The sequence below is a fragment of the Lactuca sativa genome, chromosome 8, assembly GCF_002870075.4.
Source record: "Lactuca sativa cultivar Salinas chromosome 8, Lsat_Salinas_v11, whole genome shotgun sequence".
NCBI classification, from domain to species: Eukaryota; Viridiplantae; Streptophyta; class Magnoliopsida; order Asterales; family Asteraceae; genus Lactuca; species Lactuca sativa.
The window spans coordinates 23,649,710-23,662,863 of NC_056630.2; the positions used below are offsets into that span (position 1 = coordinate 23,649,710).

At 32.0% G+C, this 13,154-nt stretch overlaps 1 long non-coding RNA gene across 22 annotated transcripts; it reads left to right on the forward strand.

The window, feature by feature from the left end:
* Nucleotides 1–1,642: 1,642 nt before the first annotated feature.
* On the forward strand, nucleotides 1,643–13,154 carry LOC122195628 (uncharacterized). 22 transcript variants are annotated; one of them, XR_008225718.1, is made up of 18 exons: nucleotides 1,643–1,742; nucleotides 2,153–2,335; nucleotides 3,120–3,193; nucleotides 3,269–3,354; nucleotides 3,688–3,795; nucleotides 3,874–3,989; nucleotides 4,080–4,157; nucleotides 4,234–4,328; nucleotides 4,403–5,575; nucleotides 5,660–5,704; nucleotides 6,099–6,185; nucleotides 7,360–7,787; nucleotides 8,350–8,418; nucleotides 9,029–9,115; nucleotides 9,187–9,256; nucleotides 9,475–9,540; nucleotides 9,828–9,868; nucleotides 12,871–13,154. It is a non-coding gene; the product is annotated as an uncharacterized LOC122195628 (long non-coding RNA). The 22 variants fall into 22 exon arrangements; XR_008225722.1 differs by lacking the exon at nucleotides 12,871–13,154 and adding an exon at nucleotides 10,282–10,591; XR_008225720.1 differs by lacking the exon at nucleotides 12,871–13,154 and adding an exon at nucleotides 10,295–10,591.

Here is a 13,154-nt window from a genome sequence, read left to right on the forward strand (position 1 = left end):
TAATTAACATTGTTTCGGATACTTTATTAATTTGTTAAACGAGCTTAAAAGTACAGATTAATTGTTAACAAACACTTGGTGGGTAGAAAAAAGGTAAAACAAACATTACCTGTAAGGAGACGTCGTCAAGCTCACGGAAGCTAGGTGAAGAAGATGAGTCGTTAACAACCATGACCGAAACACCATCAACAGGATAAACTTATTCACAAATTGAAGTGGGTTTCTCCTGAAAATAACATCTAACTGGGTAGTAATCATCGACAATTGAAGAAGGGATGGTGGTAGTGGCGAGAATGTGTCAAAAGGTTTGTGTCGGCTGTATCTTTAAGTCTGACCTTTTTGAACTTACTCCCACTTTTAATCAAACTTGTTCTTGTAATTTCTCAAAATCACCCTTTGAATCTTGAATGCATGTCCCGGTGATGACGGTGGCAAGAGGGTGTCCAGGGTCCGTCTTCTTCTCCACATTTGTTTGAACCATTCAAATCAATTTAAGGGTTGGGAATATTGATTATTATGAAGAGATATATAGAAGACATCAGTAGTAGTTCAAAGATGTCAATGATTACAGAAAAGAAAATCATTATAGAAAGACACAGTCCCATCTGGATCTGAGAAGATAGAGATGGAGTGGAAGCTACAGTCGATTTAGTCGATTTATCAGACGGTAGAAGGAGACAGTGGGAATTAGATATGAAGAAGAAGTTGATGGACGATAGTTTGGGAAGCGAAAAAGGAAGAGTGATTGAATTAAGGGAAGAGTGAGAAGGAGGTGACGGTGCTCCAATTGCAAAGCATCCGGAAACTACGACGGTATTGAAGCCGAACCAAATCGTCCAAGCCATCAGTCGAATACCAACACTATTCGTAAGCCGCACTCAAAATTAATTGTATGTGTAATCCCAAACTAAAATATTAATGTAAATGATTGATAAATAATCATATTAACAAAGTTAGGTCATTTTATGAAAAGAATACAAATTAAACAAAATGATATGGATCTAAGTTGTTTTTTAATTTAGAAATAGTAAATGATTTAATATGTTGGTTTTATAAGGTGTAATTTATTACAACAATAATATTACTCGAGTCTCAGTTTCATACAAATCGGGTAGGGGAGGTAGAATGGTCGACACCCTAAACCGTAAAATTGGATACTGCTTTCATAGAAAACCTCTTATGTGAAAATAACAACAATAATAATAATAAATAAATAAATAAAAAGAAATTAGATCGTGACCAATGCGCTACATATGATCTGAAGAAGGTGTAATTTAAAAAGGTATATACGAAACGTGTCCACAAAAAACACATAGTTTATTGTTGGTGTTTGTTCATTTATTTATTTATTTTTAAGTTAATGAATGTAACACTATGTTATTTCCTATATTTTTTAAATAAATCAACATAAACAAAATTTTCACCTAACAGTTTGTAAACGGTGCATTGAACATTTTATTCAGTTACGATACTAAATATTGGTACTAATTTGAAAGCATTGATCGGATCTTGTGATATTATTTGCAACCTAACATAAAGTTTAATAATATTTTATAAGAAAAACACATGTATAAAATTTAATAAAAGCATAAATAAGAAGTTTTAATATTCAAGGGACCATTTATCTCAATTGGTTGGAATACGCATGGAAGTTGTGGGGAAACAATCCTCATTTTACAAAACTCACGATCCGGAGACGTGTAAGTTAGAAAGGTTTTAATTTTGGAAAGGTTTTATAAAGAGTAAATTACACGAATGGTCCCGATGGTTTAGGGTAATTTGCACGTTTGGTCCCTAACTTATCTTTTTAACTCGGAAGGTCCCTATTGTTTGTTTTTGTTACGCGTTTGGTCCCTATCTTACCTAAAAAGACTATTTGGTCCTTGATTTTTTAATTTATTTAAATAAACACACCCCCAAACTCATCCCCTTCACCTTACTTTATCCACCCCATCATTTTTCTCTATTTAAATAATAGTCTTTTTAGGTTAGACAGGGACCAAACGTGTAACAAAAACAAATAGTAGGGACCAAGCGCGTAACAAAAACAAACAGTAAGGACCTTCCGAGTTAAAAAAATAAGTTAGGGACTAAGTGTGCAAATTACCCCTAACCATAGGGACCATTCGTGTAATTTACTCTTTTATAAAAGACCGTTGGAATTGGGAAGCCAAAAGGTTTGGGTCGGTGTATTTGCGCATAAAATATACGTTACGTTCTCCACTCTTCCTGCTTCACTTCACTCATCCCGCTTCGTTCTCCAAACGCCGTCGGAGACAACTCATCGCCACCTCTGTAACTCAGCTCACCGGAGACACAAGCACCCCCACCCTTCGTAAGACACTCACAACCATGTCGGTAAACCTAAGAAGTTATCTGTAACTTTTCATTCTTATCATTTTTCTCTTTTCCCTTTTATTTAAGTTCTCTAGGGTTTTCTGTATTTCAGATGTTGTAATCTCCTCTGTATGTATGGATAAAAGAAAAATCGAAGCATAGTTGCGTTTTTTTTTCAGTAAACTCTGGTTTTCTAATTGCACAGGCTGTATTGCAACTTAAAAACATAAGGAAACCACATAGTTTTTCTGTAGTTTTGTTGATCGTCTCGTTAGGGTTTTCTCCTCTATCTTTTTATTGATTTTTTTCGTTGTAAAATCTGATTTAACGTGTATGGTACGCTTGTTTCAGAATGTGTTCTTATGAATAACCAATTTTATCAGATCAGATCACGAATGTCTTACTCAAATCTCTTGTTGTGAATAACCAATTCTGGCTAACAGCAACATTGTCATCACGGGTTATTATTAGGGTCACATAATCTGCCACATTTATCAACACATAGATTTATTCCCCATGGTACATAAATTTCTGAAGATTAAGAAACCAGACTGTACTTTGTTAATTACTTAATATTAATATACATGCAAAATGTCTAATAGGGTAATAATGAAAAGCCTTTCCATATTGTTTATAGGCTTCAAATTGTGAATGTTGTAGGTATCAGATGTTGGACAATCAAATGTTAATGTATAAATTTATTTGTTTACATGTTCACAACATTCATCACATGGTTCAATGCTTTCCTTAATGAGGATTCAGACTGGTTATTGCTGATGCAGGAAACAATGAGGAATCAGACTTGTACTTAGAGCCATCCTTCACCTATATATAGAACTCGAAACTATACCCATCTGTAAGTTTTTACACATAATTCTAAGAGTTTAGATTTTATCATTTTAAAATTATTTTTAGTAACTTGCCCCTGCAGCTTCTCAACCTGATTTTATGCCAGCATGGTTCCGGTTATTCAATAAAGAATTTGTACACAATGTATCCTTTGATCATCTATTACATGTAAGTTTTTAAATTGAATTGTTGCTCATTCTCCCATTTAAATTTCATGGATTTAGTTATAATAGCAATTCTATTGATTTTAAAAAAAAGTCACTAAAGGGTGTTTTAGTCATTCAACATAATTTTCACTTCAATTCTCTTGATAGATTTACAAACCAAACACAAAACAAAACATGAATGGAATTGAAATCCTTCCATTTCTTTTCAACCATACACATGACATATTCCAATTCCTTTGATAAATTTCATTCATTTCAAAAATATTTTGAGAACCGCAAATTCCCTTCCATTACTCTGAGATTAATTGCTATCCTTGATTCCAATTCCTTTTAGAAATTCCATTCATTACTCTGCAACAAGACAAGGTTTCAGAAACCAAATACAAAACTTGTGGTTTAGAAAAGGAAAAGAAGATGCCCCCATGAATCAAAGTGTTAACATGTATGTTTTTACCCTTAACACTATAAAACACTTCATGCTTTTTATGTTCTTATTTAGTTTTTCTTTTAATGTTTAAAGGTACACTTTTAGGTCCATTGAATCTCAAATACCTTGCTTTATCAAATTACTGCCTTCAATCCACTGATTAGAATTTACAAGTTGACAAAGTATGGAAATGATATACATGTGTACAGGTAGCTATAACTATGAGTCTATGACCCTGTTTGTGTATTTCCAGAAATACCCCTCTGTTCCTAAAACTTGTGCTTATTTATTATCCTCAGGAAATGATGTGCTTATTTTCATAAAAAGATGCTAAATATTGCATGGAAAATGCCTTCAACACTCATTTAGTACGCCTGGTAGTTCTTTACAATTTATATTTATTATTTTGTCAAATTTTTTATTTATCTAAAAAGTGTACTTTCTTTTTTTTAGCAAATTGAGACATCAGGGAAGAGAAATGCCACATGGTGGTGGTCTTTGGTGGGTTGAAATGTTAGAAACAAGTGGTGAATATAAAGAAGGTGAAGGTAATAATCAATTCTCTTTTGTGAATAAAAATATAAATATGTGAATTTTATGAAAAACTTCAATTCTTTTGCAGGAACCTCTTAGTTCAGCTATGATGCTGAACAAGCATCTTATTGCTGTTACCATTTAGCCAAACCAATTATATTAAGAAAGTATGGATTTTATCTCATTCTTTCTGATGGTCTATACAAGAAATGCTATCAGGTATCGCAAATTCTGTTAATATTTTAATTGATAATTTTGTTTTACTATTAGTATTTAATAGATAATTTTCTTTAATATTTACTTATAATAGCAATGTATTTATAGCTTTTCATCCAAAAACAACAATTATTAACTTGAATAAACATCATATGCCAAGTGCAATTGTGTTGGTCAATGCTTTATGTATGGTATGATAGATTTTTTTTTTACATTTGTTGGCAAGCAACTTAAGGCATAATAATAGTGTATATCCATCTGGATTATAGGTCATATCTTGGATTCAATGTGAGTATGTAGTCTGCTTTCTAAAAACTCTGGATGAATTTAGTTTAATAGAAGAAGATTGTCAAATAAGACAAGAGTAGTTGATACATATGTTTCACACACATGGGATTAATTTTTCCTAAATCAATGTACATTTTTTTATTGTTCCATGGTTTGTTTTTTTATCAACTATAGATTTCATGTTCATATATACACTCTTAATGTAAACCCTATGGCCTCTACATTTCATCACCATAGTTACTGATTTTGTTGTTGTGATAGTTAAGGGTAAAACAAGGGTACAATAGTGTTCTTCCAGAGAAATTGAAGACAGGAAATTGGTACCTTACAATTTACATCATAATTTTGTGTACTAATACTTTCTTCACTGAAATTGTATATATTTGAAAAAAAAAACATCACTAATTTGCTTCCACAATAGGTATGCATCTGAAACCTTCTGAGATTACTAGTAGATGGAGTTATTTTTGGAGGAGAGTATATTGAGTGGTTTATTATTTTTTAAGGCAGATTGGGTACAAAACATATACTTTATTTTTTAAGGCAGATTAGGCATGTCACTTGTATACTAGTTTAATACTTGTTGGTTTTGTACCTTTCCAAAGAAAATAAAGTTCATGACAAAACAACTCTTTCTTTTTGGCTTACTTGCTATATTTTCATTGGTGTAAGTCAACAGCTTGAACTTGTTGGATGACATGGCAAAACTGAGTTCAACCTACTGAGTTACACGATTATATAACAGAGCATATGACGGGTGGGGTATAAATGATAAATTTATGTATTTTTCAATCATTGATACTCATTTACGTGTGTGTGTGTGTGTGGTTGGTTATTGCAGTGTTATGAATGCAGTGAAGAGGCAAAAGCATTATTTAAATTAAAGGTAACAATTTTCAAAACTTTCTTCACCACAAAAGAGGGAAGGCGCCTTGTAGTTTTCATTCCATACTTTAAATAACAACTTACTTTCATTTATTTGAGTTTTATGCATCCTACATACTTCATTTCTTTCTAACTTTTTCTTATTAAGACATTGTACTTTAAAAGTTCAAAAAAATTTACTAAATTATATAGCATCCTACTTTTAGCTATTTTCTTATCAGGTCATTATACTTTTATAGATGTTTATAACAATGTACTTTCATCTTTTTCTTATTAGGTTATTCTGCTTTAAAATTTATATCCAATTATAGCATTTTCTTGTTGTGACATATTACTTTGAATAACCTACCCTTTTATAGCATCGTACTTTCAATTTTTTTTCTTTTTCTTATTAGGAGATTATACCTCAAAACATTTACTTATATGAATGAGAAGGATGGATGTCCTCTTGGGTCATGTAGGCCCCCCTAACCCTACTTGTGGTCAGTTTTCATTATAGCATCAAACTTCCTTTTCTTTCTGTTATTAGAACATTGTATTTTCAACCTTTTCTTTTTCTTATAAAGGCATTACATTATGAAATCTCTATTCTATGTAGTTATAGCGTTGTACTTGTAATCTTTCTTGTTAGGACATCATAGTTTTAAAAATTTATCCAATCATAGCAATGAAAATTTCTTGGTATCATGATAACATTGCTGTAATTGGGTGGATTTTTCCAAGTACAATGGTGCCTATAATAGGAATAACTGAAAATAGGATGCTACAAATCAATGAAAGTACATTTTTTAGCATACATGTTTCAGAAGTAAAGCTTGTGGATGTCTCTGTGATATAATCCTTACTCTCTTCTCTTCTGCTTTTGGTACGCTTTAGGTCCAATCCAAAAGGAAGTCTTTTTGCAGTTTTGGTCCTTATTTCATGGTTTCTCAATCGCTTTTGGTACCTGGGTTGTCACCTAGATGCTTAAATTTATGAAAACGACCATTTTATCCCTGTCATCTTCGTCTCTTTCTATTCCATTTTCAAGGGGCATGATGAAATTTCAACAAAATTTCTCTATTTCCTTAGAAACTATTGCCATATATGTTGAAGGAGCATAACTGAACACTAAATCCTTAAAAATAAAATCTTTTTGAAATTATGGATAGAAAGTATTGTCATATATGTTGAAGGAGCATAACTAAACCCTAAATCTTTAAAAATAGTACCTTTTTGAAAATATGGCACTCATTTCATTATTTGATAATATTGTGTTTGGTCTCTTGTTCTCAACTTTAGAAGCCCACATGTTAAATTTATTATAATGACCATTTTGCCAATGTCTTCTTCATCTCTTCCATTTGCATGTTTAAGGAGAATAACTATATCCTAATAATCCCAGAAAAGATTCTCCAAAAAGGAATACTTTTTGAAATTTTGGTACTCATTTCATGGTTCCATAACAGTTTTTGGTCCATGGGTTTTCAACTTTAACAACACAGATATTAAAAATTTCAACATGACCATTTTGCCCTTGTCTTCTTCATCTCTCTCATTTCCATGTTCAAGCAGCATAAATAACACCCCAACAAAATTCATCTCTTTCCTTAAAAAAAAAAAAAAGTTGCATCTGATATCTGATATGCTTAAAAACTATTCTTGTTTTTGTTTCAGATCATCAGAAGACACGAATGTATTTCCTATGAATAACTTTCAAGATCCTCTTCAAAAGAAAATTTTCTTCATTGGAGCTTCCAACAAAGATCTCTCTCTCTCTCTCTCTCTCTCTCTCTTGTGAATGGAACACCTTCATCTTCATTCAGAGGCTCTCCCTCTGATAACAATCAGAAGATACTTGTTATAGTTACTACTTTAGAAGACAATCATTTGGGCAGCATGCAGCAAAACAGCAGGCAGAGGCCTTGTAGATGGATGGTCAAAGTCAAAGTCAAGGTAAAAAGGAAGGAGGAGAAATATTTCGGCTTCCAAAGACCACCAGCCTCTTGAAATGGCCCCCATTGATCCCCCCCCCCCCCCCCCCCCCCAACCCAAATAGTTCCCACTTCCCAAAGAGTCACTGAGTACCCTCTGACCCTCTTGAGGTAATTTACATCAGAAAATAAATTAAGAAAAGCTACTTTTTTACCAAAAATAATTAGGCTTTGTCTCATATAATTGTCATGAAAAAGTTATTATTTTTCATCTATTTTTGGAAACTTGCTAAATCATCACTGGTCTAATGAAACAGCATCCTTTTGGGGTTGAAGAGGTAACACACATTTGTTTTTTTTTTTTTTTTTTTTTACAAGGTAAATATCAAGAAATAGCAACATACTTCATTCTTTTTACCAATGTATGCAATATATACTTTATGTTTTACTTATGGTAGCTATGTGTAACCCATAATAACAACATACTTGCATTGTCTTTACGGATAAAAGTATCGTACTTACAATTTCTTTCTTGTTTCTCTTTCATTGATTTGCATTTTACTAACAAAATAACTCTGGTCAAAATCTTGGATAAGTCATTTGGTCTGAATGTGTTAAGTTTAACTATCTATTAACTTTTTTACTCGCTTCTTGTAATATTGGCTGATTGTAAAAGCTTCCATACCTATCTTAATTTATGTATTTCAATTACTAATTTGTGGTTATTTGACAGGATAACCGCAGCAGTCAAGAGCAACTAGAAATCTGGAGAAAAAGCTAAATGACTATATACGATGCCAAGGTAAATAACCAAACCGTATTTTGCTGATTATTAATATATGACATGCCACAAAGTTTTTTATATTTTGTAAAAGCTTCCACTTCCATTCACCGACTCTGTAAGCCAATAAGAATTTGATTGGTGAAATTAAATATCCTCCTACCTTTTTTTTCCTACATATCATACTATCCATATGAAACGATGACATGCATATCTTACTATCCTCCTACCTTTTCTTCCTATTTTGGTTGTGTATTTCGATTATGACTCCTTTTTGTATAAATTGGAACAGACGAATTCTAAAATTCCAATACATCGATTGTAGTCTTTCCTCGTGATTCCTTTTTATATTATTTAATTTTGATGCCCTTTGCCTATTTCCATTTGGTTTTCTGATTACTTATCCCTACCGGTGGAATCTTTAATCGGATGGACTTTTACATTCTTTCATTCGTCATATCCACTCAAAATTTTCAAGAATTTGGTGAAGCAGCTAAGAATTTTACCCTCAAAATATGTTGATTTCAGTAGATGATCTTTCCTTAATTTCCAATTCTTGTATATGATGTTATCAAAATTTTGAAAATCGTTTTTCTTTTTACTAAAATTTTGGATGGTTTGGTTGCTGCAGGTAAATCTGATACGATATTTGTTACTTAGTTGCAGTTTCAATTCTTATGCAGAAGATGGAAAAGTGAAACGTGGTTACTTTGTTCAGGTAACTTCAATTCTTTTACCACCTTTTATATACTTTTGAATATCGATTAAAGTTTTTAGATGTGATTGCAGACATGGAGATCGTTGCTGCATTCCAATGAGTCGGAAAGCTTTGACATGAGAAGTCACAGCCACTCCATCAGTAAAATTCTATTTTTATTGGATATCTCTTTCTACAGTTTATATGACTTTCAACCATGAGTCCAAGTTTGTGCAATTTATGGGAATAATAATTATCAGTTACATGTATCTCTTCTCCCTTTACCAGTGTTATCTATATTCTCACCTGCTTAGAAAAGGATTTTTAATAAATACCCTTGTATGTTGATCTTTTTTTTGTTGATTTTTTAATGATTACAGAATGGCCATTCACCAGCTCGGCCTCATATGATGTTTTGGATTCACAGGTGTATTAATTAGCTCAAGGTAAAGCATAAACAAATAAGTGAAATTTGTTGTATATATTTAACCCTTTCAAGTTTAGGCCAAATAAAGCATACACTTGAAACATCTAATCTTTTTACTGTTATATAGTTATTTTGTGACACTTTCACTTTGCATTTATTACAGACCATGTGGTTTCTTGCTGCAAAAATTTGGGTTTTTGAATCATTAGTTCCCTTTTTTAAACAGTTATGAACATCTTCGTATAATAAATCAAATATAAACTGAGTTTATTCTAAATATATTATGATGCTTGGTTTATAAATTAGGTTACATTGATGTGGAATAAGGAGATGCATACCACTAAGAGGTAATTTATGATTTCCTTTGGTTAATAAAAGAAAATTATTCAAACCTAGAACATCTAGAAAACTATGATACATAAGCAAACATGCTTTTTGTAATACATGCATTTTTTTTAGGCACATAAGAAATTTATGATCTAGATAAATATCTATTTATTCCTAAATTTAATTACCTATTATGACATTAATTAATACGTATAGTGGTTTTACTTTTACATAGTTCATAAACAGTCTTCCAATTTGTCATCTATAGCATGTACTAACAATTTCCTTTGTTATGATTCCTTATCCCATCTAAACCTCACTGCATTTCAGTAATATTGTTTTTCAAGAAAATAACCTCAGGTGTTTAACACTAAATTTTTCGTTTTTCATGTTTTTTTTTACCCTTTTTGCTTAAATTATTCACCTTCTTCAGCCTTTATATATAGTAATGCTGGGAACATATGGGAAGCAAAATGGAGTCGGTTTCTGCAATCAAAAAGGTTTTTATATCTGACTCCAAACAATGATTGCTTGCCAGCAGTACTTTGTAAAATCTTAATAATAATTTTGTTCGTGTATGTCACTTAATAATTTCCCTAATTCATAAACATGTTAGTAGGCCTGAAAGTGTGACAGGTGGATAAGGTTAAGCCATAAGCATGTTATTATCAAGATATACAATATACAATTAGAGATCCTTATAGATGTCACGCCACTGAATCAACCCACCCATTGATATTCAATTATTCATAATTTTTTGGTTTATATATAACGGAAAACATATTTACCACATGATGTTTTATAACAACATATTATCTAAGAATCATATATTTTTGTTTGTTAATCATAAAAACCACATTTACCCACACCTGGTCTTTTTTCCTTGCCAAATTTTGTTGTTTAGTCACATTTCAACAAATATACTCTGATTACTAACTGGGACAGAAAATCCAAAAAACACAAACTTAATAAAAACCCCAAAAAAACAGGTTTCAAAAACAAACAATTACATCTGAATCAACACAACACAAGTACAATGCTATAAGTGAGTATATTTCTCAAAGTGCAATGTTTTAATAGGAAAAGATAGAAAGCTACAGTTTTAGTCGAAACTCATTCAAACTCATGCCAATGGTGTGGGGGGGCTTCCACTAGTTAATATTAAAATACATGCAAAATGTCTAATAGGGTGATAATACAAATCATTTCTATATATATATATATATATATATATATATATATATATATATATATATATATATATATATATATATATATATATTATCCGGAGCTTACAAAGTTAGGACCGGAGGGTCCATCAGAGTTGTGGAACCGGAGGGTCCCACTAAGACACATTGACCGGAGGGTCTTACTGTGTTATAGCCTCGAGTGGCTACAGAGTTGTGTGTGGTATTTTAGTTGAATGCTATGTGGAGACTAAGGTATAAAACCTTCTGTTAAAACATTATACTTTCATAATCTAACCTATGAAGACATTGTAATTTTATTATTTTTTCTATTAAATCACTGTACTTTGAAAAATTAAACATGTTTGGTTTTGGATATCGGTTATAGCATCATAACTTCAAAGTTTTTATAATTAAGATAGTTTACTTTCAAAATTTAACCAGTTGCATGCAACAATATACTCCAAATCATAACATTATATATTTTCAAAATCTACCCTTTTAAGACACTAAAGTTTAAATACATTCTACTTTTTGAATATAAACTTGTTTAACCATGGTTACCAATTATAATATTATACTTTATTTTTTTCCCTATTAAGACATCGTATTTTGAAATATAATCAAATGTAGTACTATACTGTCTGCTGAAAATTGACTGTAAATTAGCCGTATATTAGGCTATCAATTATGAGTAAATCAAGGTGTAAAAATTCCATATTTACCAAGTTGCATTGATTAGTAAGATAGGCTCTAGTATAAATTAAGGCCATGTACATCTTTATTATGAGTGAAATATAGATTACAATCTTCTACATGGTATCAGAGCAATGTTATTATTCCTGTTGTGTTCCTTTTTTTTTTCTTTTTCCTTTTTAGACCTTCAGAGTTTCTGTGTTTCTTACCAGATCCTTTCATCTCTATTTTTATCTTTGTGTTTTTTACCAGTGTTATTATTTCTTTTATTCTGTTTATTAAACAATGTCCGGAACAAACAATATGTTCAATACCGATTGTATCGCTCTTGCTACGAGGTTTGGCAGAAAGCAAAGAAACTTTACTAGAACGATATCAATCATTTATACACATCGGTCTCTAATATGAAGAAAATCATTCAACAAGAAGAGCAATGTGGAAAATTCTTTGTGGTTCTTGCACTTGCAGGATTACATCCAGATCTTGAGTCTGTTCGTAACCAAATCTTAGCTACTCCTGGGATTCTAAATCTTAATAATGTGTTTGAGCAACTAGTTCGTATTTCAGCATCAACAAACATCACTACTAGTTCTAACATCACCGAATCTATAATTCTTGTTGCATCTAAGGAGAGAGGCAATCATGGTCGGGGGAATAGAAATTGGCCCCGATGCAGCCATTGCAATAAGATTGTTCATACAGTTGACCAATGCTTTCAACTTAAACCACCTATGATAGTTAATGTTGCACATGAGGGAACCTCGCCATGCAGTGTGTCTATCTCTGCTGCGGACTATGAAGAACTCCTGAAACTACAATAAGATAAACAATCTCCCATTGCTTGCATATCTCAATCATCCCCAATGGGTCCTAGGGTGATTGATTCAGGTGATACTAAACATGTGTCTGGTTACACAAACTTATTCTCTAACATTACATACTCAAATACATTGTCCCATATTACCATGTTTAATGGCTCACAAACTAAAGCTACGGATATTGGACAAGCCCCAGTGCTTTCATTATCTCTTGATTTCCTTTTTTTATCTGGTTGTCCATTCAACCTTATTTCTGTTAGTAAACTAGCTAAAACCTCACCATATAAAGTTGCCTTTTTGGATGATTTGTTTCTTGTGCAGGATCGATACACTAGGAGGATGATTGGTGTAGGACGTAAGTACCATGGGCTATATTGCCTTACACCACCATCTTCACCCACAACATGTATTGCAACTGATTCTCCTGCCCTTATTCATTATCGTTTGGGACATCCTAGTCTTTCAAAGTTACAAAAATTGGTACCGAGTCTTGCAAAGTTGTCTTCATTAGAGTGTAAGTCCAGTCAGTTGGGAAAACATACTCGTAATTCATTTCCTAGTCGAGTCAATAAAAATTTGAATCTCCTTTTGCTTTAGTTCTTTTA